The sequence below is a fragment of the Macaca nemestrina genome, chromosome 11 (assembly GCF_043159975.1).
Source record: "Macaca nemestrina isolate mMacNem1 chromosome 11, mMacNem.hap1, whole genome shotgun sequence".
NCBI classification, from domain to species: Eukaryota; Metazoa; Chordata; class Mammalia; order Primates; family Cercopithecidae; genus Macaca; species Macaca nemestrina.
In genome coordinates this window covers 65547548-65574940 of record NC_092135.1, presented here as the reverse complement: position 1 = coordinate 65574940, position 27393 = coordinate 65547548, and the positions used below count along the sequence as shown (strand labels likewise).

The window sequence follows — 27393 nt, the reverse complement described above, 5'->3', positions numbered from 1 at the left end:
CCTTAATATCATAGTGGTTTAAATTTAGATTCTTTAGAGTTTTCAGGAAAATGCATGTAAAACAGGATTGGAAAAGTTGTTAATACTTTGTAAAAATAATTCAACTCTACTAAGTACAATTCTTAAAGAAAAAAGGTCCTGAAAATTTTTCTTTTCAACAATGAGCATTATGCCTACATTTGCTGTGGTCACTTTGCTTGTTTTTGCTCTTTACCATCAAGTTTCCATGAATCTACTGTGATTAGATACAAGTGTTGAAACATAAGGAAGACCAAAGAATGATTACCTTCTCAGAAGTGAAACTGAGCTCTATTAGAACTTAGGAGAGTCGGAGGGCACTCTGTAAATAGGAAAATTATGGGCAGGAGGAAGATTACAAAGTGGTTTTCAGTTTGAAGGCCTCTACTGTGTTAGAAAGCCCAACATTCTGTCCTCACACAAATCTGGAAGATGTGTATGGGATGGGAAAAGGACACCGCATCTGAGTCCACTAGACGGATACCTAAACAGACAGACAGCGAGACTGTCACTGTCATCAGAAGAGGCGTTCCAGAGGGGCTGACACAACGTATGGAATACTTCGATACTTTCTAAATTGAATACATTTTTACATGAATAAAAATGCTAGTGGTGTGTATGTGCATGGATATTTATATACTCAGGCATTTTCATTAGTTTGCTGCCACTTGATCAGACATTTAAAAGTCTTTTGACTAACTCACAGGCCTACATTGTCAATTTCTACAAGTACTAGACAATATAAAATCAGTACTAATAACAGTTGTGACAGAATTTAATAAAACACATGCATAAAATTTATAGTTTTCACAGGTCAATTTACGCATATGTATAACTGAGAAATGAATTTGGAAGATGTTAGCCTCCCATCTGTACCACACAGATAAAGATAGGAAAAATTATTTACAAGCTGCCAATGAACAATTTTAAATGAATTCTCATGTTCCATCTGAAAGTAAATTTCCAATGCCCTAAATACACTTTCTGAGCTCCCTTGCTATGGGTGTTGTTTTATTTCCATGTGATTTCACAATTTCTATGTACATGTAACAAGATGTTGATTTTCAGGCTCTAAATTATTAATTTTTAAGTTTGCATGATAAAATTTAGTCAGTGTTATTTGTGGTTGCTTTGAGTGAGGTCAAATGTTCAGGTTCTTTCTTCAGTTTTACTTTTCCTCTGAGCTCTTGAATGCTCGCCTCCATCACTGAGTTAATTTCTGCTCTGCTGAGCTATATTATGAAATTTCAGTATACATGCCAGCCCTAGAGTTGTGTGTTGAGACCCTACATTACAGAGACAGGCAGTCTTGTTAATCTTCCTGCTTGTTTCAAGATCCAACTTAAAAACATATGTAGCCAATAATTTGTGCTGCATTCAAATGGAATTTGTGTATCTCATTCAGTATAGCAAAAAAAAAAAAAAAAAAAAAAAAAAAAAAAAAATCAAGATTAAGTAGGTTCGAAGAATAAGATATTAGTATAAATCTCTAAGAAGAAGTGTAGTTCTGGATTTATATGATAGAATATTGTTACAGGGAATATTAATCAATTCCTTTACCTCCCCTTTATTCATGGGATGTTACAGGGAATATTAATCAATTCCTTTACCTCCCCTTTATTCATGGGATTTGTTCACTCATTCTCTTATGTGGGCCTTCATTATCCTTCCCAGATAATTACAGGCACTAACTACTGATTTAGTAGGTAGTTACCTGGGGTAGAAGGAATATAAAAGATATTATTACTGAATCTGAGAGTCAAAAATTATAGTCTAAAGTTAAGTGGAAAAAAAAAAGAAAAAGAAAGAAAGAGGCTGGGCATTGTGGCTTATGTCTTTATTTTCAGCATTTTGGGAGGCTGAGGTAGGAGGATTTCTTGAAGCCAAGAGTTCGAGACCAGCCTGGACAACAAAGCAAGATCCTGTCTCTACAAAAAAGTTTTAAAAATTAGCTGGGCGTGGTGGTGCACCCTTGTTATTCCAACTACTTGGGAGGCTGAGGCAAGATGATCCTTTGAGCCCAAGAGGCTGCAGTGAGCTATGACTGAGCAACTGTACTACAACCTGAGTGGCATAGTGAGGCCCTGTCTCAAAAAAAAAAAAAAAAAAAAAAAAAGAGAGAGAGAAAACAAAAAGCAGGTGAGTTTGGCAAAAGAGAGAACATTCTGACACAGACTTTCAGAGCTAGTTTTTAGCTCCCCCTTCTCACTCATTCTTAGGCTGGGAGAAGTGTGGGGCAGAAAGCCTGGAATAGATTTCACAGGGTGAGGTCTCAGAGGTCAACCGGAACAGCCAGCACCACAACTTGCCTACACAGTAGAAGCTGGTAATAAGGAGTTAGTTTCTTCTTTAGTTCTACCCGATGAGAGACTAATAGGAGATAGTATTATTATCAAATATATTCTAAATGCCTTGCAGTCTAAGTGTGTTATGAGTATTAGCTCATTTAATCTTCACATAATCCAATAAGTGCTCTTATTATTTCCATTTTCTGGAAGAGAAAACAGAGGCACAAAAAGTGATATACCCAAGGTGTAATAAGCGCTGAAGCCCGGATGTCAACCAGCCAACCTGACTCCAGAGGCCACACCTTAACCACCACTGTACTGCCCTTCAAGATGGTCCATTCAGGAAGCCAGCTTGGCATCTTCTGTTTCTTGTCTAGCTGGAGTCATATTCAAGACTTTGCCTACCAATCCCACAGATCTACTCTGAATAGGTAACTTCAACAGCTCAGAAAAATAACTCCTAAGACTGAAGAATGCATGGTGGGACCGTGGATGGCTGCTGGTGATGAACTGAGCAAAGGAGGACTAAATGGAGCCAACTAGGGAACTCCCAGCAGGGCACTGGCAGTGGTGGCACATATATATGCACCTTTTAGCTACTGAGGTGGTTTTGATACTTTAATGCTTGTGGTGTTAAGGAGATTGAAGCATAGACCCTCGACACTGGGTGCAGCTACTGCTCGGCAAATGGGGAAGCCTATTAGGAGCATGAGCCTGAAACATCTCCTGTAAATATCATGGTGAAGGAATGCAGTTCGCAGGGAAGGAAGTTGAGCCTGTTGACCTCTAAAGCCTTTCATTTTGGAAGCCTTGATAATTCTGTGATTCCAGAGAGATATTGCTGCTCTTTCTGCAATTTCTATCTTTTAACATTGGCAGCTCAAACAGGTTCTCGGATGCTTAGAGTGAAGCTACTTATTAAAAAATAATTAACAGTGAGATCATCATGGGCAAGGCTGAGTTTTAACAAAAGAACTCATGGAATTTTCGGGTTTTTAAAACTGCTATATATAAGCCTGAAGACTAAAATTAGCAATAATGATTAGGAAATAAAGCACTGTGGTTAATGTCCACATTGACCACAATTGGGTAGCTGCCTGCTATTTTGAATCCTAATTTCTTCAGACCTTTTTGTACTAAATACTTTTTAGGTGATAAATCAACAACTGCCGCACAAATTAAATGACTACATTTTATTTTTGAAGCACAGGAGAAGAGTCTTCTTTATGTGCTTTTACTATCATTGGCATTTAACATATACACATATTTTTATGAACCCCATTTGTAGATATTCCCTTTAATAAATGAGAAAGGTATTCTCCACAAATCCTTAGGATGTGTACTCAAGTATTAATAGGTGAGGTGGTTTTTCTTTTTCTACACATAAGACACACACGTATGTGCATACGTGTCCCTACACATCCACATAAATCCACAACTTCTTATGTTTTTTTCTTATGGTATGACTTTTGTTTTCTTTTCTTTTCTTTTCTTTTTTTTTTTTTTTTTTTGGAGACAGAGTCTTGCTCTGTTGCCCAGGCTGGAGTGCAGTGGCATGACCTCAGCTCACTGCAAGCTCCGCCTCCCAGGTTCATGCCATTCTCCTGCCTCAGCCTCCCGAGGTAGCTGGGACTACAGGTGCCCACCGCCACGCCCGGCTAATTTTTTGTATTTTTAGTAGAGACAGGGTTTCATCGTGTGAGTCAGGATGGTCTCCATCTCCTGACCTCGTGATCTGCCCGCCTCGGCCTCCCAAAGTGCTGGGATTACAGGCGTGAGCCACCGCACCCGGCCTTATGGTATGACTTTTTAAGTTAAAAGATGTATGAAAATGTGGCATGAAGCGATAAAAAAAAAGACATACAGAATGTTAAATATTTATATGTAGCATACCTACTATGTGCAAAAACTACCACAGTCACTGGGGACAAAGATGAATGAGACATGGGTCTGGCCTGAAAGAGCATCTATTATACAGGGTGCAGGAAGTGGGAGACGTGAGGTATACAGATAAATATATCATTAATACGTAGTAAGGGTATCATAAGGTGTACCACATTTAAGCAGAAATAAATCATTTAAAAGGAATTTGTAACGTAGGCATCCTGATTTCACACCAGACTCTTAACAACAAAAGATAATGTTGGAACTTTAAGAAGACTAATGAGGAATTCATCTGTGATGAATGAACACATACTTCAGAATAAAACTAGCTGCTATTTATTGAATGTCTACGTTACATTCGTTTTCTCTAACTCTCACAATGTTGTAAGCTTGTTTTACAGATGAAACATCTAAGTTTCAGAGAGGGTCAGTAAGCTACACAATGTCACAGTGGGATAGTGGCAGAGCTAGAATTCAATCCTAGGGCTGGCCACAATTCCACACCACTAAAACAAGAACAAGCTTGTCTGGCTTTGGCTCTGCTGGTCATCTTTTCTTTAGCCAGGACCACTCTTTTCCCAGGCTGTCGGTCCTGAGATTGGCTGCTTTCTCCTTTTTGTGCTCTTAGCTGTCTTAGATTATCTCACTCTTGACTGTTGAGATTGTGCTGGGTACAGCCTCTGTCAGTGGCTTCAAGGTTTTGCTTCCCCCCAATATGTTCAGCAAAATGTTGACTTCCTGCTTTCCTTGTTAACCCCTGGGGTGGCTCTTGTGAGTTTGGTTGACCCTGCAGCCTTCTGTCTATTGTAAGCATTCAGAATTCTCTGCTTGATCAGTGGTGTGGGGTGTGCTGGGGCAAAGAGAAGGGATTTTTCTATTCCCTTTGGCAGGAAGAATTGCTTCTTTGTTAGGGTTGGAGTTGCAAACAGATGCCCCTTTGTAAGGTGTCATGATACTTCCTGGGTAACACCATTAAATGTTTCCCGGGGAGCAGAACTCTAGGGTCGTTGTTGAATTACTATTTAACTTCCAAGGGTATGTGAGCCTTCAACTGTTGTTCAACTACACTATTGAACTCAGCACGTGGTAAAAGTAAGATTCTCATGAACTGAGTCTTTGATAAAAGGAGTCATGGGCTGAATCTTTGACAGAACATGTCTGTTTTGTTAAACATTGTGTATTCAAAGTCCAACATAATGAACATATGGCACATAGTAGGTGTTCAATAAAAGTTTACTGAATGAATGAACTTGGAAAAGCAGCAGCTGGCTGTGTGTGGTTAACTCAGCACTTATCTCTTTTTTTCTCTGAATGAAGAAACATAACTATGTTGACTGCACGGGTTAAAAGATAATTCAGTGATTCAGGTTATAAGAGGTAATGAATATATAGAGAAAGTAATGAAGATGTAAGTTATCGGAAGACAGTTTTTGGGGTATGGGTAGTAGTGTCTGGACTAAACTCTACCTATTCTTAGAGTGACTAATAATCACAAATAAAGTGTCTACTTTTCTCTTTCTCTCTCTCTCTCTCTCTCTCTCTCTCTCACACACACACACACACACACACACACACACACACACACACACACACACCCTTTCTGCTCTTCCAGGAATATATCTGGATATGCATACAAAGGTGCTGCAGAATTTCTAGAGGAGGCAACATGAGAAGGACTGGAGCAATTGTATTCTGAGTTCCCTAACAAAAGTTCATTGCATAACTACTGAATGCTTTTTTCACCTAGAATTTCAGGACAATTCATCTTTCTAGAAAAAAATAGGTTTAAAAAAGGCTTTGAAAGGTCAAATCGGTGGATTTGTTTTAAATTTTGTTTTAAAGCATGGGGAACATATAATTAAGGAGCATTTATTATATGAAAGAAAGAGATATTCTTTTGTCTTATTTGGTTTGTTTCAGTGAAGAAATTGGCTTACTTCCGTTAGCATATTTCCATTTAGATTTACTTTCAGAGAGGGAGCATCTCTTCTTTGAACTTCAGCTTGATTTAATCTTTGAAGATGGAAGAAAAAAGTAAAATGTGATGAAGAATAATAGTAAGGGATCCTGGAAGCACAGAAGCTACCAAATTTGTTTAAAGAGAAATAGAAAATCTGAGCAGACCTACAACAAGAGATTGAATCAATAATCAAAAACCTCCAAGCAAAGAAAAGTCCCTGACCAGATGGCTTCACTGATGAATTCTACCAAACACACTTAAAGAAGAGTTAATACCAATCCTTCTCAAACTTTTCCAAAAAATGAAGGAATAATTTCCAACTCATTCTATGAGGTCAACATTATCCTGATATCAGAGCCAGATAAAGATATCACAAAAAAAGAAAACTATAGACCAATATGCCATATGCATAAAGATGTAAAAATTCTCAACAAAATGCTTGCAAAATGAATCCAGCAGCATATCAGAGGGATTATGTATATATAACATGACCAAGTGGTTTTCTGATATATATTCTCATGATATATATATATCATATACATAAGATAATATATATCATATACATATATCATGACCAAGTGGTTTCTTTTGTTGAACCATTCTTGCATTTCATTTGTCCCTGAAATGCAAGGGTGTTTAAAAAAACAAAACCAATCAATGCAATATATCACATTAGTAGAATGAAGAGAAGAAAAAACATAGTCATCTTAATTGGTGCAGAAAAAGTATTCAAACAAATCTAATACTATTTCATGATAATATCACTCTATAATAGAGTAGATACAGAAGGGAACTTCCTCAAGCACATAAAGGGCATTTATGAAAAAGCTAGTGTTAACATCATATACAGTGGTGAAAAAACTAAAGCTTTCCCCCTAAGGTCAGGAAAAAGACAAGGCTGCACACATTCATTACCTCTATTCAACACTGTATTGTAAATTCTAGCAAGATCAATTAGGCAAGTAAAGAAATAAAGGACATTCAAATTAAAAAGGAAGAGGCAAGAATATTTGCTGATGAAATGATCTTAGCTATAGAAAATCCTAAAGAATCCACAGAAAACAAAACAAAAAAGACAAATTTGGTAAAGTTGTAGGATACAAGATCAACATACAAAAACAATTGTATTTCAGTACAAGAGCAATAATCAATCAAAAAGTCAAATTAAGAAAACCACACTAGTGTAGCATATCCGTATAATGGAATACTATTCACTCATTCAGAAGGAAAAAATTACTGACACATATCCACTGGTGTGGATGGCCCTTGAAAACATCATGTTAAGTAAAAGGGTCCAGACACAAAAGTCTGTATTGTATAATTCAATTTATATGAAATATCTAGAATTTGTAAATTCTTAGAGGCAGAAATCAGATTAGTGTTTGTCAGGGGCTAGGGGAAGGACGGAAATGTGAAGAGACTATTTAATGGATATTGGGTTTCCTTTGGAGATGACAAAAATGTTTTAAAACTTTAAGGTAGTGATGATTGCACACCATTGTGAATGTACTAAATGCTACTAAATTATACACTTTAAAATGGTTAATTTTATGTTATATGAATTTAGCCTCGATAAAAATAAAAACAAGAGAAGAAGGAAATTCTGTGTTACATTTATTATGCATGAATTAGAATGAATGCAAATGAAAAATGCCAAAGTTTATCTTTGAAAAATTGACTAATATTAAAAAGTAAATCAAACATTTAAAAAAATGAAAAGTAAGGGATTATCTGTGGATAAGGTAGGGGTGGTAAAGCTGTGTTGATAAAAACAAAAATCTTTTCTACAGGCCCAGTGAGTCAATCAAAAAAACATTATTTGCTTTTACTATGGTCACAGCATGACACTATATAGTTTGAGCAAGTGAAAGGCCATAAAATCTACTGTCATCTCCTCTGCCTGTCGTGGAGGCAGGCAGAAGCCAATGCAATTGACCTAGAAAGAACATTCTGAGTGTGACTCAGGCAGGGAGGTGGGTTAATGGGGGTTAAAAGGAATAATAAATGGGAAAACCAAATTGAAATCCAGGGAACAAGTCCAGTAGTAGTCAATCTAATGGAGGAAAAACCTAAGCATGAGGCAAAGCAATTAAATGGGGGTTACCGGATGAAATAGTTCCCATAAAAGAGGATGAGTTGGTGGCATATGGAAAAATAAAGATAAGGTAATTAAAAGCATTTATAGAGCACCTGTGGCCTTTGATGGCTAAACAAAATGCCACTAAAAGCACCCACTTAGCTTGAACAACAAATACACATGAAGTAGAAAATAATTTGGTGTTAAATTGTACTTAATTTTATCTGAACACAAGAGAAATCTATACATTAGTATGGGGCAAAGATGGGTAAGAATACTTCATATGACAAATTGGATTTATATTGTATCCTAAGAAATGGGTAGGAATTGGACAGAGATGGGATGAGTAGAGACATTTCTTGTAAGTAAGGAGCATAATGAGATGGACATAGAAAGGGGGATACATGAGACAGTAAGGACTTTGTTTAGTGTAATAGTTCATGTTGTACAGAAAAAAAAAATCGAGTTTGGATATGAATCTTGGGACCAGATCAACAAAGTTCTTAAATTTTGCCTGTATGCAGAGTTTGGACATTATCCTTCATGCTTTGAGCAAGGCTATCATATGACAAGAGCAGAAATTTTAGAAGATAAATTTAATGGTATTTATAATGAACTGAAAATTCGAGATATAATAGGGAGATGACTGTTTAGGAGGTTTTTATAGTAATGCAGGTAAGATTATCATGAGGCTAGTATGATTACACTGAAATTGAAAGAAAAGATTATATAAGCATAAAATTTAGTGGCAGATTAATTAAAAGGATGAGTTAGAGTTGAAAAATTCATCATGATTCAAAGGTTTGTAAGATGAGAAACTAAAACGAGAGTAGATAATTGTACATTTTAGAATAACTTAAAGAGCATAATTAGGTTGTTTGTAGCTCAAAGGATAAATGCTTGAGGAGATGGAAACCCCATTCTCCATGATGTGCTCATTTCACATTGCATGCCTGAATCAAAATCTCTCATGTACCCCATAAATACATACAACCACCATGTACCCACAAAAGTTAAAAAATAAAAAAAATTCAAAGAAAGAAAAATAAGAGGAGAGCAGAAACACTACGAAAAATGGAATGATTGGGAAGAACTAGATCTGTGGCATGAACAATGAGTCCACTTGGACATTCTGAGTTTGAGAGCCCAGACACATATCATAATGATTTCCTCTAGGGAAGACATCCAGAACAGGAAGTAGAGAGAGAATCCGGGTCAGAAAACACAGATTTGAAAGTCATTGTTTGACCACCTCTAATACTCTTTCGAAGGTTTCAAATGTTAAGGACACTTTGGAAAAATCAGTTAGCATATTGCATCATTATTTCATGGAAGGATTCTGCCTTTCCTCTTGCATTTGTGTATTTCTACAGAATGATGAAGAAACAAAGACTTATGGGATGAGAGGAATGCCGTTACAGGGTACAGCACAGCACGTACACTGCTGCTTCGAGAGAAGTACACCCCTCAGTGCTTCCCTTTCCTGTTCATGCTCAGCTAGGTGCTGTACGAAATATAAGCCAAGTCAAGTATAAACTCAAATGTAAATAGTCAAGTTGAATTTTCAGGAAAATTGGTGCATACATGCATCTGGGGTCCCTACTAGCCTCATTGTGTAAGCCGTGTGGGTACCTTTATGCGGAACATGGCCACTTCCTTTCTGAGATGTACATTAAATATAGTTGAGAAGGCTCATGTCTAATTTTTAAGCCAGCTTTTCTTGCAGGTGATTTCTCTATTCTAATAAAGGCAATTTTCTAGTATGGAAGGTGAGATGAGACCACTGAGGATCAAAAGCAACCACAATAAGAAACTACAATAAGCCAAATAAACTTTACACTTACGCTTTCAAAGAGGCAATCTCCAGAACAATTCTGAGGATCCAGCAGCACAGCAAGAGAACTTCTACAAGAGAAGAAAAAAAAAAAAAATACATTTAGATTAAAATCTCGTAAATGCTGCAAATAAAAAAGCCCTGTACAAATTTTTTAATAATATACACCCACTTTCAAAATTTATTGTCACAAAAATGGTACATTTCACTGACAAATGATTGCTGACCAATCATTTGTCGGGCCATTACTTTCTCTTCTTGTCATTTTTTATTTCTTTTTCTTCTCACAAGGGGGAGTGGGTCCTTACCCTCAGGGAATAAATGTTTTCCGAACTGTGCCAATTCAGCTTTGTTTGCTAGATGCATTTTTACAAGTGTCTGATTTTCCACTGCTGTAGCTACAAGGATCATTAGAAGAGCCTGTGATGGCAGGTGTGGGGAAACAGAGCAAAAGACAGCAACTCACAAAAAGGTAGTTTCAGCTGTGTAAGCAACCACACTGGTGAGTTGGACAAAGAGAATCTGAGGTGGGTAGGCACTAGGAGAAGGAAGAGGAACAGGGTAATAATAAAATAGTTCTCTATTGCTCCCTTCACGCCAGGAAAGAACTGCTTTCTGATCTGGATGACTTAGAAAGAGGGGAGTTTGGCAGAAACCCTGGGTCTTACCCATGAGTGACCCGGAAGGCTAAATCAAGGAGGCCTTCTCTTTCTTTACCCAACCTGCTGGTTCACTTAGAACAGCTCCCACATTTTTACTAGGTCTGTGGTGATGCTTTTTGAGCTTGTGATTGTCTTTCCTGATTTATCCTCAGGAAATTTAATTTATACCAAATCATTTCTTTGCACTAAACCTCAGATACCTGTAAAAAGAGGGGTCAAAAGAGATCATCTCTATGCTTTCTTTCAACTTAATATTCTGTGATTTCAGAAAAGGTACAGAAAACTGTTCACCAGGAAAGGGCATTCAGGCTGACACAATTTACTCAGAAGTCACTTCTGCATTTGCATTCATAGCTTTTGAAGCCATTCTCCTTATGGTAAACTCACACAGACATTTCGCAAACACTGCAATCACCCACTCCCACCAGAAGTATACATTTTTATTGGGCTGGGTGCAGTGGCTCACGCCTGTGATCCCAGCACTTTGGGAGGCCAAGGCAGGCAGATCATTTGAGGTCAGGAGTTCGAGACCAGCCTGACCAACGTGGTGAAACCCCATCTCTACTAAAAATACAAAAAAAATTAGCTAGGCATGGTGGCTCATGCCTGTAATCCTGGCTACTCAGGAGGCTGAGGCAGGAGAATTGCTTGAACCTGGGAGGCGGTGGTTGCAGTGAGCTGAGATTGCACCACTGAACTCCAGCCTGGGTGACAGAGTGAGACTCCATCTAAAAAAAAAAAAAAAAAAAAAAAAAAATTGGCAGTGGCCAAAGGTAGAACAAGTGTAAACACTTCTAAAACCAGTGAAGCGTCATAAGATGTGTTGACAATTTAGTCCTCAGTCAACCAGTGCTTATGATTTCTGATAATGTCCACAGCTTTCCCTTTCTGTGTTCATAATTTGATAGTTCAATATTTTATCTTGTCTGCATCACCCTGCTTCTCCAAAAAGCTATTAATGACTTTTTGGAGAAGAATTTAATATTGCCAAGAAATTTAAAAATTATCTTCCATTAGAGTAATTCTTGTTTCATAAAAGTATTGCTAGAAAAGTTCTGTAAGAGCTGTAAAAATAAATGAAGTTGGGGAGCATTTGGTGGTCAATTCTGCAGGCATCCTTTTCTGAGCAATGGTGGATGGCTGAGTCCATTCAGAAGTCAGCACCTTTAGTCTTGCCTGCCTCAATAGGAGTTTTGCTTTAAAGATAACAAAAGGGTTGGATTATGGTGAAGATAAAGAAAGCTCTTGGCCTAGTACGCTCTATGGTGCTGTACTCAGATTAATGGGAAATATATTGAAAAATATTCTGAAAGTGAAGTTTCAGACTTTCTCCAGTAAATACTCAGTTGCAATTAAGCACTTTAGGTCAACATGGCTCTGAGACTGAATGGTGCTAAGCTTAGATAACAAACTCAATATGGAAAATTCTGGAAAGAGGGCTCCTGTTTGGAAGTGCAAAAGAAAATCTATTAGGAATGTATTAGACAGAATAAAAGCTGGTAAAATACTTTTAAGATTAATTCAATAGGTGAGCTTGAAAAATGTTTCCTTTAGCTACTCTGTGTACAGGGTTTTCAGGGCTTTTTACCAGAATATTATGTCAGTCAAATCAATGGTGGTGCTCCTTTCAAGTCCTCCAGGAAATCATCCTTTCCCATTTTTTTCAAAGAGATAATAAGGTTTTTTGTTTGTTTCCTACTGGTAAGAACTTGCTTTCTCTCATCCAAAACACCTTAAACTCATTCATCTGTGTTCTTGCTTTAGACCCAACTCTAACTTTTGACCGCTTACTCCAAAACTGGCCTTCCAATGAGTGTTCACTTCAGCCAGCATTGAAACTAATAATTATCATGATAAAAAATAATCATTTCTAACAATTCTCAATACCTCCTTAAAACTGTGAAAACTGAACTCTCATGGTTATTTTGTGCTCTTTTATCTTACTTTAGTTTTTAATTTTGGGTTGTATTTTGCTCCTCTTCACTCTCTTTTTTGCACTGCTAATCCCACCCATGTTACAGACATTGACACTGTCTAAACATATGAAAGAGAGAGAGAGGTAAAGACAAGACAATTCAAAACAACTTCTTCAGTTCTCTGGTTCACTTGGCAAAAAGAGCTATCCCCATAAGTAACTTGCATGATAATAATCAGGAGTATTACTGCTCCCACAGACCAGTCTTCCTATGGTGTCTGAGGTTTGCCAACCTATATAAACCTTACTGCCAGTTTACCCACACCTTACACATTTGTAAACAGATACTGTTCAGTTTAAACACACTTCATAAAAGGGAAGATTTTGGGAAGAATGTGTTAATTCTAGGAGAGCTGCGTGTATGGGGAACTCTCCCATTTAGCATGATGACTATGGGAAAAGAGGTTATGGCATGTTTTGAATAATTTGGGATTTTTGCTTTTTTCTTTTCCTCTCCTTTTCTATTATCAGTGGTCTGGGTCAGCATCCCAAATTCAAGTTTTCTATGATCACTTCAATTCTTCATAGACTACTTTGTCTATGAAGTAGACATTTTTTCACATTTTTTCTTTTCTTTCCCCTACCACTTAACACAAGAAGGTGACATCAGATCCCGAGTCATGCCAGTGCACCTCTCTGGCCAGCAATGCCAATGGAGGGATGGTGTAAACCACAGATGTGATGGCTTTTGATCCAATTCCAATATGTATTATATGCCACTTATAACACAATCAATTTCAGCATACACACAAAGAGATAATATCCCCAAAATATTTGAATCATCAATAAAGAGTAAAAGAAGGCTCTGAATGTCTCATTATTAATGTAGGTAAACTCAAAGACAGATTTAATGTATACTAGTTTTATCTTTTCTTTGTAAAAGAATTTCATAGATGGTGTGTGCACAAAGCTTATCTTGCTTATATGAAGAATTATCTTCATAAAAGTTAACCTACTCCATTGTTACATGTTTTAAAAATTCTTATAAAGTAAGCTGCAGCTACAAGCAACTTTATAATTGGCAGGTTCTTTACATCCTTAAATATAACTATGGTGTTAGTTTTTTTTTTGTTGAAATAATGCAGGATGAGTCCTCTGAAAGTATAAAAAATATACACTTTTATACATTTTATATATTAATAGGATCCATTCACTTATAAATTTCTATTTATTGGATGCCTAATACTATTACCATAATATATATTAGCCAATGTTTTAAGTGCTGGGAATACAATAGGAGCACAAAATATGAAGCCCCTCTTCTTGAAAAATTTACACTCCTGAAGAGGGAGACAGATATCAACAACCACCACCACAACAACTCAACAAGTAAATATGTAATACATGAGAAGAAAAATAAGGTAGGTTATAGGCTATATTTTGCCCTTCTCCTCTCCTGAGTATAGAGTGATGAAGTGCCATTTCAGATCAGGTCAGGACCTTTCCTAATAGGGTGGCATCTGAGCAGAGATTTGAATGGAGCTCTGAGGACAAGTTTGAGATGGTTTTTATTCTGATAGGTTGTAGTCACACAGCACTAATCCAAGAAGGCAATCAGAAAATAAAATTATTTCAACTAATTAGTCCATTGAACATGGACAAAACAACTGGTTTTATAGTACAATATTTTTACTTTTTATACTGGCTGGTTTTATGGCACACAAATACAAACTAAGATATAGCTTTAGGGTAACTATCTTCTAGGGCAAAATAAAATCCCTGACTGGAGCCCCCTGATGGTGAAAAATCTTTGGTGATTATCACCCTTTTTTATTCTAGAATTTGAGTAGCAAGTGATAAACCCAGGGAATAGTTGGAAACTGTGATTGCTGTTGAGCTCTGGCTCTCCAAGTCTGCAGTGAGAGTAATCAGCCATCACACAACCAAAGGGATGACGGTGCTCACAGCTATCTGTCAACCAACAGAGATGGACTGAGTGATCCGAAACTTAGAAACAATCATTGTGCTATTTTATGGAGAACAGAACCTCTGGATAAAGAGTCAAAATAGAAGGAACAGACGTGTGAAGGAAACTAGGAGTTCCAATGAAGGATGCCTGATAGATACGTTGAGAAGGCACTTGGCTATACAAGTCTAAAGCTTAGAGAAAGTCAAGGATGGAGATAGAAGTTGAATATTCATAAGAGCACAGATGGCACTTAAATCTATGATTACTATGGAGAAAGAGTAGATAGGAATGAGAAGGGGTCCCAGCACTGAGCCCTCGAGCACTTCAACATTTGTAGGACTGACAAGAGAAGGAGCCAGCAGAGAAAACCAAGGCCAGTCCCATTACAGGGGAACCAGGAGACTGTAATTTTATGAAAGGCAAGCCAAGAAAAGACAGCGCTTCAAGAAGAATGGAATGCCCAACTGTGTCAAACGCCACTGCAAAAATAAGCAGCAATTGTGTAATAAAAAGAATAGCAGTTAACATGTGTTATACCTGTATTATCTGCAAAACATTGTTTTAAGAGTTCATACAGATTATCCCATTTAGTGTGTACAATACCCACATGGTAAATAATGTTCTAGTCACAATTTTACAGATGAGAAAACTGTGGAAGAAAATATTAATAACTTGCCCCTCGTCATGAAGTCTGACTAGTGGATTTAGGAAGATGGATAATGTTGATGGTCTTCAACAGAGCTGTTTCAGTAGAGCAGTGAAGCACCTGGAGTGACTGAAGTGGTGTGAAGGGAAAATGGGAAGTGAGAAAGTAGAGATATCAGGTATAGACATGCACAACGTTACTATGCCTAGCACTTAGAATATTCCAAATAGATAGAGGTTATTAAAATAGTGCTGATAATTGTAATTATTATTTCTGATGACTGTCTTTCCTGCTGAGCCATAAACACTTTAACAGTGTACTTTGTATTTCTTAATCTCTACATTTTAGCCCTTACCCAAATTTCTCAATTACTGATTACTAGGTTTAGGATTAGGAACAGGTGAATGGAAGAGATTCATTTTGAGATGCTTTTATAGATAGGTAGGGTTTGAACAGATAGAAAGGTCAAGTATAATGTCCCAAGGATATTCAGACCATTGCTGAACTCAATATATAAAATTTTATGAAATGTTAAGTCAATAATTTATCCCAAATGTTCATTTATGAGATGATAGCTCTGTCTGTCTAGATTGAAGATCCAAAGCTCAAAAGCCTACAGAGACCAGGCTGCAATGGAAATGAGCACCATGAGTCAGTTTTAAGCTTTGAAATAAGAAGACTAGAGCATAATAAAGAAAAGACAGAAGTCAAGAATTTTCCTGTGAAATCTGCCTTGTTTTTTAAAGTGCTGGCATCCAATTCACTGTTTTTAATAATACTATTCAGTGTAAAATGAACATGGCTATGGGATATACCTGGTCTGATGGCACTAGTTTATGACTTCTGGTCTGCACAATATCTACTCAGCTAATGCAGAGAGTTGATTCTGAGGGGGAAAAAAATCAAACTTACAGTAAAACAAGCGAATTAAAGACTTTTTGACATAGTTTATTAAAACTTTAGATAGCAAGGCAGCTGATAGTTTAAAAATAAAAGCCATATGAGAAAAAAATATATTTCAAGACCTTTCATGATAGTAGAAAAGAAAAAATATAGGTAACCTGTTATCATTAATACTTACAACAGATCTGTCTGAAAAACTGTGCACTCTAGGGAAAACTCCATTGCATGGGGGTGGCTGTGAGGACTACTATTAAGGTGAACGATGTGTTATACTGCTCACACTTTCCCAATTCTGAGTCAATAGTTGAGGTGACAGCCTTAGGCAGCATTCATAGAAGTGGGAGGATGCAAGATCAATTTTTTTCTAAGGGAAAAAAAGTATCTTCTATAGTCAGTAAATATTTTATAATTGCTTGGCACATCTCACAACATACTGCTTAGATCAAAAGAATGTTATCTACAGAGATGTTATTTGGAACATTATATTATACAAAACTATTGCCTGTAGCAGTGCTGATAAATAATATTCGAATCCATCATTTAATCTTAAAATAATTTTCTTAGCATCTCAAATTACAATGTGTCCCAGATAACCTCAAAAGAAATGTTCTGTCATCCACTTTGACAAGTGACACCATTTCTCCTGGTGGGGTCTTTGGGATTTCACATCAAGGAAGTATGGAATTGAGGTGCTAACCATATGCAGGGGCCAGTTAATACTTCAATGATTTGGATGTCAACTTAATTATTTCTTTTGATCAACAATGGCAGCAGACTGCTGTGTTGCCTGGATCTGCAGAATGATACATCATTTACACATAGATAGACCAAAAGAAAAAAAAATGTGTGTATTGGTGCTTCATTACTTTATTTGCATGAGTATATGTTAGAAGGAAGCTGATTTGCCATAATATTGCCCATCTCTGTACCTCTGTCTATCTGTCTCCAATAATCACTAATATATAGTTTCTGGATTAAATTAACATACATAGAATTTCAGTATACTAAAAAATGTACTATGAATAACAGTTATGAAGGAGTTACCCAAAAGAATGGGCTTTCTTTCCTTAATGTGTTTCTGCTTGGACTGAAGAATCTTTACAGGTTTGTTACTGGATATTTAGAAAATAAATGATTTCTATAAGCTTCGACATTCAGATTAAGAATACAAGCTCATTACTAAAATGTGGATTAATTCGCAAATCATAGGCAAGCCAGGTATCAGACACCTAGTAGGGTACTGTGGAAATAGTCAAATTTGCAACACGACATTTCTTAGGCTGGATTTTATAAACAATGATCCATCATAGCTTACAATATGTAACTTTCTATATCTCAATGACCCATGATGGTTTATAATGTGTAACTTTCTATCTTTACTTCTTCTGGAGACAATGTATGTCCCAGAAGGGGAGATTACAGGCATACTTTATATTTGAGGTCCTGTGGCTACTTCTTACCTCTAATCATTTTTGAGCATATGTACAACTTACATCTTAATTAGAACTTCAAACTTGTGAAAATATTAACTAAGAATACTCCTTGCTCTCACCATAGGCAGGCCAATGGAATTAAAAAATACAATCACAGAATGATAGGACAGAATCGTTAAACCAGGAAATTAAGGACCAGAAAAGTAATTTGCCCAAGTTTAGACAGCCAATCAATGGCAGGGTTGCAACTAGAATCCTAGATTGGTGCCCTTTTTACTGTATCAATGGACTATTAACATTTAAAGCTTGATATTCAAGAAAGACTTGAAAACCATTAATAAGATTCTATTTAAATATTTTCTTATTTACCATGAATATAGCCTAACCCCCTCGTTTTAAATGAAGACACAAAAACACAATAGAATTACACAACTTAATAGATCCAGTGTTAATATCAAATTTATTGCTCCAAAAAGTAAAAGTGTCAGTTACTATATCACTAACATTTTGCATGTTCGGTAAAATGTCCTATTCTGAGCTCTAACAACCAGATCATTCCTTTGAGTCACTGGAGTATATGTTCTCTCTTTTAGTTCCCCCTCTCCGCCTTAAGAAGTTACAAACACAAATCTCAGCGCGTGGCACAGTGACACATGAAACACGGCAGACTGCTGACAACCGAAAGCCAAAGGGCATTAAAGCTTGCTTTAAACAAGATCGTTGAAAAATCAGTTTTAAGTTCATACAATGTCATATCATTAAACTGTGTTTTCATTTATGAAATATGACTGCCATGCCAATGCTATTTTGTTTTAGCAGTGCTATTGTATGGTGAAAATGTTTCAATATCATACAATAGCCTAAAGCACATTTTAGTTAAACTTTATTGAAATATTTATGATATTATGGATCTCTCAGCTTAATTTTCAAATGGATTTACTAAAATTCATTGGGTTGCTCTATCCATGAGCCCACTTCAATAGCAGATCTACAGGGCTAGAATTTTCAAATATGCCACTTACTGGTCTTATTCTGTATCCAAAGAAGTATTATATAGGGTCCTGTGTGTGACAAATACTTGCCAAAGGTTGACAAAGGAAGCAGCTTTGCTGATTCCGACTTCCTGCTTTGTTCACTATAGCCACCACTACTACTGATGTATTCTGTAATTTGTTTCTATTATTGGCCCAGCAACTATGGGGAGAGACTTCAGAGAGGTGAGGCAAGCAAACCAGGAATGAATCAATGGTGGAGGTATCCAAAAGAAAAGAAAAGAAAAAGAGTGGAATCATGTCATTTGCAGCAACATGGATGATCATCATACTAACTGAAATAAGCCAGGCCCAAAAAGACAAATATTGCATGTTCTCACTTGTATGTGGAAGCTGAAAAAGTTGATCATATAAGACAGAGGGTGGAATGATAATAACCAAATACTAGAAAGGGTGTGTGGATGGAAGCGGGGATTAAGAGAGGTTGCTTAATGAGTACAAGCATACAGTTAGAAGGAATACATTCTAATGTTCAATAGCAGAGTAGGGTGACTACAGTTAACAACAATGTATCGTATATTTTAAAATAGCTAGAAAAGAGGACTTAAAACCTTCCCAGCACATACAAATGAGAAGTACTTGAGGGTGATGGATACTGAAAATACTCTGACTTGATCATGACATGTTCTATGCATGTAACAATATCACATGTGCCCCATAAACGTACAAATATTATGTATCAACAAAAAAATAGGTAGAGGCATCTGACTTCTCTGGGCCTTAGTATAATGGTGCTGGTGCTGGTGCTGTGGTCATCAGAACATTGGTGACAGAAGAATCCCCATGATGTTTCAGTCTCCTAAAGAGTAGCAGAGTGATTTCAAGCCCTTCTATTTCACCTAAACACCATATATGTGCACCACAAAGTCGAAGTGAAAGCAACAGAAATCCGTCTTGATTCAGAATAACAGTTGATGTCTACGTTTGCTCCCCATACATATTCCTGCAGACATGCGTGAGAGCCAAAATATCTAACAAACCGGAATAGAATGGGCACTAACTAATCAGGGTAGCTGGGAGCAGCTGTAGGGGCATACTACTGAGTACCTACCTTCTATTTATTATTATTATTATTATACTTTAAGTTCTGGGATACATGTGCAGAACGTCCAGTTTTGTTACATAGGTATACACATGCCCTGTTGGTTTGCTGCACCCATCAACCCGTCACCTACATTAGGTATTTCTCCTAATGCTTTCCCTCCCATAGCCCCCTACCCACTGACAGGCCCCAGTATTTGATGTTCCCCTCCCCGTGTCCATGTGTTCTCATTGTTCAACTCCCACTTATGAATGAGAACATGTGGTGTTTGGTTTTCTGTTCTTGTGATAGTTTGCTAAGAATGATGGTTTCCAGCTTCATCCATGTCCCTGCAAAAGACATGAACTCATCCTTTTTTATGGCCGCATAGTATTCCATGGGGTATATGTGCCACATTTTCTTTATCCAGTCTATCATTGATGGGCATTTGGGTTGGTTCTAAGCCTTTGCTATTGTGAATAGTGCCACAATAAACATATGTGTGCATGTGTCTTTATAGTAGAATGATTTATAATCCTTCGGGTATATACCCAGTCATGGGATTGCTGGCAAATGGTATTTTTAGTTATAGATCCTTGAGGAATTGCCACTCTGTCTTCAACAATGGTTGAACTAATTTACACTCCTACCAACAGTGTAGAAGCATCTGAGTACCTACTTTCTTACAGAGCATGTCTTCAGCTTGGTGAAGAAAGGGTCTTCCGAATTTCTAGGTGGGGGTAAACCAATCCCCTTTATTTCACCATTATCAGAAGGTGCTCTGCTCCTGCCCTGCCACGCTTTCCTGCCAGGTAAGAGAAGAACCAGTGATGATTAAAGTTAATATTGCTTTGAGAGTCTTAATCTCCTCAGCTGCTGACAAAGTTGCTTTTACTCTACTCATTACTTAGTTCAGTTCAATTTCTTTTTTAATCTCTTTAGAAAAGGTGAGGTAGGTTTTTGTTGGGTTTGTCAAAGATCAGATGGTTGTAGATGTGTGGCATTACTTCTAAAGCCTCTGTTCTGTTCTATTGGTCTATATCTGTTTTGGTACCAGTACCATGTTGTTTTGGTTACTGTAGCCTTGTAGTATACTTTGAAGTCAGGTAGCGTGATGCCTCCAGCTTTGTTCTTTTTGCTTAGGATTGTCTTGGCTATATGGACTCTTTTGGTTCCATATGAAATTCAAAGTAGTTTTTTCTAATTCTGTGAAGAAAGTCAATGGTAGCTTGATAGGGATAGTATTGAATCTATAAATTACTTTGATCAGTATGGCCGTTTTCACAATATTGATTCTTTCTATCCATGCGCGTGACATTTTTTCCATTTGTTTGTGTCCTCTCTTATTTCCGTGAGCTGTGGCTTGTAGTTCTCCTTAAAGAGGTCCTTCACATCCCTTTTAAGTTGTATTCTTAGGCATTTTATTCTCTTTGTAGCAATTGTGAATGGGAGTTCACTCATGATTTGGCTCTCTGTTTGTCTATTATTGGTGTATAGGAATGCTTGTGATTTTTGCACATTGATTTTGTATCCCGAGACTTTGCTGAAGTTGCTTATCAGCTTAAGGAGATTTTGGGCTGAGACAATGGGGTTTTTTAAATATAAAATCATGTCATCTGCAAACAGAGACAATTTGACTTCCTTTCTTTCTATTTGAATACCTTTATTTCTTTCTCTTGCCTGATTGCCCTGGCCAGAACTTCCAATACTATTTTGAATAGGAGTCATGACAGAGGGCATCCTTGTCTTGTGCCAGTTTTCAAAGGGGATGCTTCCGGCTTTTGCCCATTCAGTATGATATTGACTGTGGGTTTGTCATAAATAGCTCTTATTTTTTGAGATACATTCCATCAATACCTAGTTTATTGAGAGTTTTTAGCATAAAGGGGGTGCTGAATTTTATCCAAGGCCTTTTCTGAGTCTATTGAGATAATCATGTGGTTTTCGTCATCAGTTCTGTTTATGTGATGGATTACATTGATCGATTTGCATATGTTGAACCAACCTTGCATCCCATGGATGAAGCCAATTCGATCGTGGTGGATAAGCTTTTTGATGTGCTGCTGGATTCAGTTTGCCAGTATTTTATACAGGATTTTTGCATTGATGTTCATCAGGGACATTGGCCTGAAATTTTCTTTTTTTGTTGTGTCTCTGCCAGGTTTTGGTATCAGGTTGATGCTGGCCTCATAAAATGAGTTAGGGAGGATTCCTTCTTTTTCTGTTGATTGAAATAGTTTCACAAGGAATGGTACCAGCTCCTCTTTGCACCCCTGGTAGAATTAGGCTGTGAATCCATCTGGATCTGGGCTTTTTTTGGTTGGTAGGCTATTAATTACTGCCTCAATTTCAGAACTTGTTATTGGTTTATTCAGGGATTTGACTTTTTCCTGGTTTAGTCTTGGAAGGGTGTATATGTCCAGGAATCTATATATTTCTTCTAGATTTTCTAGTTTACTTGCATAGATGTGTTTATAGTATTCTCTCTTTCCTTCTTTATTAGTCTGGCTAGTGGTCTATCAATTTTATTGATGTTTTCAAAAAAACCTGCTCCTGGATTCGTTAATTTTTTGAAGGGTTTTTCATGTCTTTACCTCCTTCAGTTCTGGTCTGATCTTAGTTATTTCTTGCCTTCTGCTAGCTTTTGAATTTGTTTGCTCTTGCTTCTCTAGTTCTTTTAATTGCGATGTTAGGGTGTTGGTTTTAGATCTTTCCTGCTTTCTCCTGTGGGCATTTAGTGTTTATACATTTCCCTCTAAACACTGCTTTAGCTGTGTCCCAGAGATTCTGGTATGTTGTGTATTTGTTCTCACTGGTTTCAAAGAACTTATTTATTTCTGCCTTAATTTTGTTATTTACCCAGTAGTCATTCAGGAGCAGGTTGTTCAGTTTCCATGTAGTTGTGTGGTTTTGAGTGAGTTTCTTAATCCTGAGTTCAAATTTGATTGTACTGTGATCTGAGAGACTGTTTATTATGATTTCCTTTCTTTTGCATTTGCTGAGGAGCGTTTTACTTGCAATTATGTGGTCAATTTTAGAATAATTGCGATGTGGTGCTGAGAAGAATGTATATTCTGTTGATTTGGGGTGGAGAGTTCTATAGATGTCTATTAGGTCCACTTGGTCCAGAGCTGAGTTCAAGTCCTGAATACCCTTATTAATTTTCTGTCTTGTTGATCTGTCTGATATTGACAGTGGGGCATTAAAGTCTCCCACTATTATTGTGATTATTGTGTGGGAGTCTAAGTCTCTTTGTAGGTCTCTAAGAACTTGCTTTATGAATCTGGGTGCTCCTGTATTGGGTGCATATATATTTAGGATAGTTAGCTCTTCTTGTTGCATTGATCCCTTTACCATTACGTAAATACCCTTCTTTGTCTTTCTTGATCTTTGTTGGTTTAAAGTCTGTTTTATGAGAGACTAGGATTGCAACCCCTGGGTTTTTTTGTTGTTTGTTTGTTTTTGCTTTCCATTTGCTTGGCAAATATTCCTCCATTCCTTTATTTTGAGCCTATATGTATCTTTGTATGTGAGATGGGTCTCCTGAATACAGCACACCTATGGGTCTTGACTCCTTATCCAAGTTGCCAGTCTGTGTCTTTTATTTGGGGCATTTAGCCCACTTACACTAAGGTTAATATTGTTATGTGTGAATTTGATCCTGTCATTATGATGCTAGCTGTTTATTTTGCCTGTTAGTTCATGCAGTTTCTTCACAGTGTCAATGGTCTTTACAATTTGGTGTGTTTTTGCAGTGGCTGGTACTGATTTTTCCTTTCCACATTTAGTGCTTCCTTCAGGAGCTCTTGTAAGGCAGGCCTGGTGGTGACAAAATCTCTCATCATTTGCTTGTCTGTAAAGGATTGTATTTCTCCTACGTTTATGAAGCTTAGTTTGGCTGGATATGAAATTCTGGGTTTAAAATTCTTTTCTTTAAGAATGTTGAATATTGGCCCCCACTCTCTTCTGGCTTGCAGTGTTTCTGCAGAGAGATCTGCTGTTAGTCTGACGGGCTTCCCTTTGTGGGTAACTCCACCTTTCTCTCTGGCTGCCCTTAAGATTTTTTCCTTCATTTCAACCTCAGTGAATCTGACAATTATGTGTCTTGGGGTTGCTCTTCTCAAGGATTATCTTTGTGGTGTTCTCTGTATTTTCTGAATTTGAATGTTGGCCTGTCTTGCTAGGTTGGGGAAGTTCTCCTGGATAATATCCTGAACACTGTTTTCCAACTTGGTTCCATTCTCTCCATCACTTTCAAACAATGGGGAAAGGATTCCCTATTCAGTAAATGGTGTTGGGAAAACTGGCTAGCCATATGCAGAAAACTGAAACTGGACCCCTTCCTTACACCTTATACAAAAATTAACTCAAGATGGATTAAAGACTTAAATATAAGCCCTAAAACCATAAAACCCCTAGAAGAAAACTTAGGCAATACCATTCAGGACATAGGCATGGGCAAAGAATTCATGACTAAAACACCAAAAGCAATGGCAACAAAAGCCAAAATTGACAAATGGGATCTAATTAAAGTAGAGAGCTTCTGCACAGCAAAAGAAACTATTGTCAGAGTGAACAGGCAACCTACAGAACGGGAGAAAATTTTTGCAATCTATCCATCTGACAAAGAGCTAATGTCCAGAATCTACAAGGAACTTAAACAAATTTACAAGAAAAAAACAAACGAACCCTTCAAAAAGTGGGTGAAGGATATAAACAGACACTTCTCAGAAGAAGACATTTATGCAGCCAACAAACATATGAAAAAAAATAAAAACTCATCCTCACTGGTCGTTAGATAAATGCAAATCAAAACCACAATGAGATACCGTCTCATGCCAGTTAGAATGGCAATCATGAAAAAGTCAGGAAACAACAGATGCTGGAGAGGATGTTGAGAAATAGGAACGCTTTTACAATGTTGATGGGAGTGTAAATTAGTGCATCCATTGAGGAAGACAGTGTGGCGATTCCTCAAGGATCTAGAACTAGAAATACCGTTTGACTCAGCAATCCCATTACTGGGTATACACCTAAGGATTATAAATCATTCTACTATAAAGGCACATGCACAAGTATGTTTATTGCAGCATTATTCACAATAGCAAAGACTTGGAACCAACCCAAATGCCCATCAATGATAGACTGGATAAAGAAAATGTGGCTCCTATATACTATGGAATACTATGCAGCCATAAAAAAGGATGAGTCCATGTCCTTTGCAAGGACATGGATCAAGTTGGAAACCATCATTCTCAGCAAATTAACACAGGAAGAGAAAATCAAACACCACGTGTTCTCACTGATAAGTGGGAGATGAACAATGAGAACACATGGATACAGGGAGGGGAACATCACACACCAGGGCCTGTCAGTGGGTGGGGAGCTAGGGGAGGGATAGCATTAGGAGAAATACCTAATGTAGACAAGTTGATGGGTGCAGCAAACCAGCATGGTATGGGCATGCCTATGTAACAAACCTGCATGTTCTGCACATGTATCCCAGAACTTAGAGTATATCAATAATAAAAAAGAGATTAAGTAAAAAAAATATAAAAATAAAAAGAAAGAAAGAAAAGAAAAGGAGAGGTAGGTAAGAGAGAGAGAGGAAAGAAAACTAGTATTTGTAGTTATCCTACTCTAAAAAACTACTATTCAACTAAGACAACTAAGAAAAATATATTCCAGTAAAAAATTTTAAAATTACATTATAAGGGTGAACAGGACTATTTAAACAATCTGTACTTTAATTAATTAAGAATCCAGATTAGTAAAAAAATTTTTTAAATCCAGATTAGTATTAGACCTTGTTTAGAATTTGTCTAGCAGGTTTTCCAGTTTCCACCAGAAAACCCCATAAAAATACTTATCTATTGGGTTATCCTGCTAGATAAAAATCTTAGAAAGCTCTAACATTAATCTGGATTTTTAAAAAAGGCAAATTGTAGAATCTAAGGAGCAGGTATCTTAATATGTCTTCTATTCATATCAATGGCAGGTGTGTGTGGCAAACACTTCTCTTCTCCAGATGTTTGTGTCCTGATAAACCCTTGTTTTCTTTATGGTCAAATCAGTGTCTTCAGCAGGCACTCTGCACAGAATCATTGGTTTCAGAACATGATGCCTTGTCCTATTCAAAGGAAGAGTCTCATTCGGAGAAACACTAATAATTTTGGCTAAATAGCTTATAATAATTAACTTAAAAATATTTGGCTGTGACTTTCATTTAAACATTAAAAAAGAGTTAAAGCAATATATGAATATGGTAAAAAAAACTCAAATAGTATTGAGCAAAGTTAAATGAAAAGTAAAATCTCTTTTTCTTTACCCCCAATCCTAGTTCCTCTGAAAAATAAATGATGGTTGATAGTTTCTTTTTCATTCTTTGAAAATAGGAAGAAAAGGAAAGAACGCAGGAATGAAGGAGAGAAATAAGGAGCAAGAAAGTTGTACACGATGGGAGTATTCTGTACACTCCTTGGCATTTTGGTATATTTGTCCTATAGTATTTCTTGGAATCTGTTCCCAATCAATGCATTTGGATCATTCTTTCAAAGTTTGTATTATGATAATTTTTGAATGTATAGAAAATTACAAAGTTTGGTACATAGCGCCCATATGCCCCATTTTGATCTAAATTATCAATGTTTTGCCCTATTTGATGATTTTATCTTTCAATCATCTATCTAGCTTTAATTTTCTGAATAATTTCAATGTAAACTGCAGATATCATGACACTTCACTCCAAAATCCATCAGCACTTAGTGCTTAAAACTGAGAACAACATCTCGTATAGCCATTTCTGTATCTAACAAAATTAATAATTATCAAATATAATAATAATTAATAATACCCAGTGACTACCAAAATGCATCCAATTATTTCCCAATTGTCATCAACTGATTTCTGTAGAACTTGTATTTCATTAATGATCACATCTTGAATTTGTATGTCAAGTTTTTAAAATCTCTCATAATCCAGAACAATGAGATCCTTCATACATTTTTTAAAGATGACATTGACTTTATGAAGAGATCAACCCTGTTTGGTTGTTTCCTCAGGATGTCGTTTAACTTGTTCCTCTACTCCCTCACCTGCTGCATAACTAACCAATATGCCTATATTTCATGCATTGCGGTAAGTGTATTTTGCATATCTAATCTCATTTAATCCTTACAACAATCCAGAGATACTAATTATACTAGTACACCTATTTTACTGATAAGAATATGGAGGTTAGAGAGGTCAATTCAATTCTCTAAGGTCAAATATTGTCTGTTCTTTCTACGTATGTCACATGTAGTTTTGTCTAGTGTCATAACATTTAGAGTTGGAAAACACTTAATTTTACATATCAAGAAAAAGATGCCCAGAAAGACCAATTGTGTGATATGGCTAGTCATGTAATTATTTAGTACATAATTTTCAAATGCAAAAGGCACTTAATGAACTGGTGTCACCATGAAAGGTCAGCTGGCTTCTCACAGGGTGGCATTACTTTTGTAAATCTGCCAAGGTATAAAGCAGTGTTTACAAAGTGTGGCATACAAGATAATTTTTGATCCATGCACAAAAAGGTTTTATTTCTGTAGTAATTTATTCTAATGCATCTTAGGGAAATAACATAACTAGTTCACTGACCTCAGATATTAATCTTTAATCTGAGACTCAGTTTAAAAAAGGGGTGAGTTAATTTAGAGAAAAATGTTAATAAAACAATGGTTCAGAGGG

At 36.8% G+C, this 27393-nt stretch overlaps 1 protein-coding gene and 1 non-coding gene across 5 annotated transcripts in view; one reads left to right on the top strand and one right to left on the bottom strand.

Annotated features, from left to right (window-relative positions):
• The window catches only part of LOC105483294 (beta-1,3-galactosyltransferase 1), a 562258-nt gene that overhangs the window by 200600 nt on the left and 334265 nt on the right, over positions 1-27393 (bottom strand). For all 4 annotated transcript variants that reach the window (XM_071072891.1, XM_071072892.1, XM_011744082.3 and 1 more), the window contains exon 4: positions 10072-10132. The gene's annotated coding sequence lies outside the window, so the exon portion shown is untranslated. The remainder of the gene's footprint in view (positions 1-10071; positions 10133-27393) is intronic.
• LOC112426978 (U7 small nuclear RNA) lies at positions 25458-25519 on the top strand. Its single transcript, XR_003018385.1, has one exon. It is a non-coding gene; the product is annotated as a U7 small nuclear RNA (small nuclear RNA).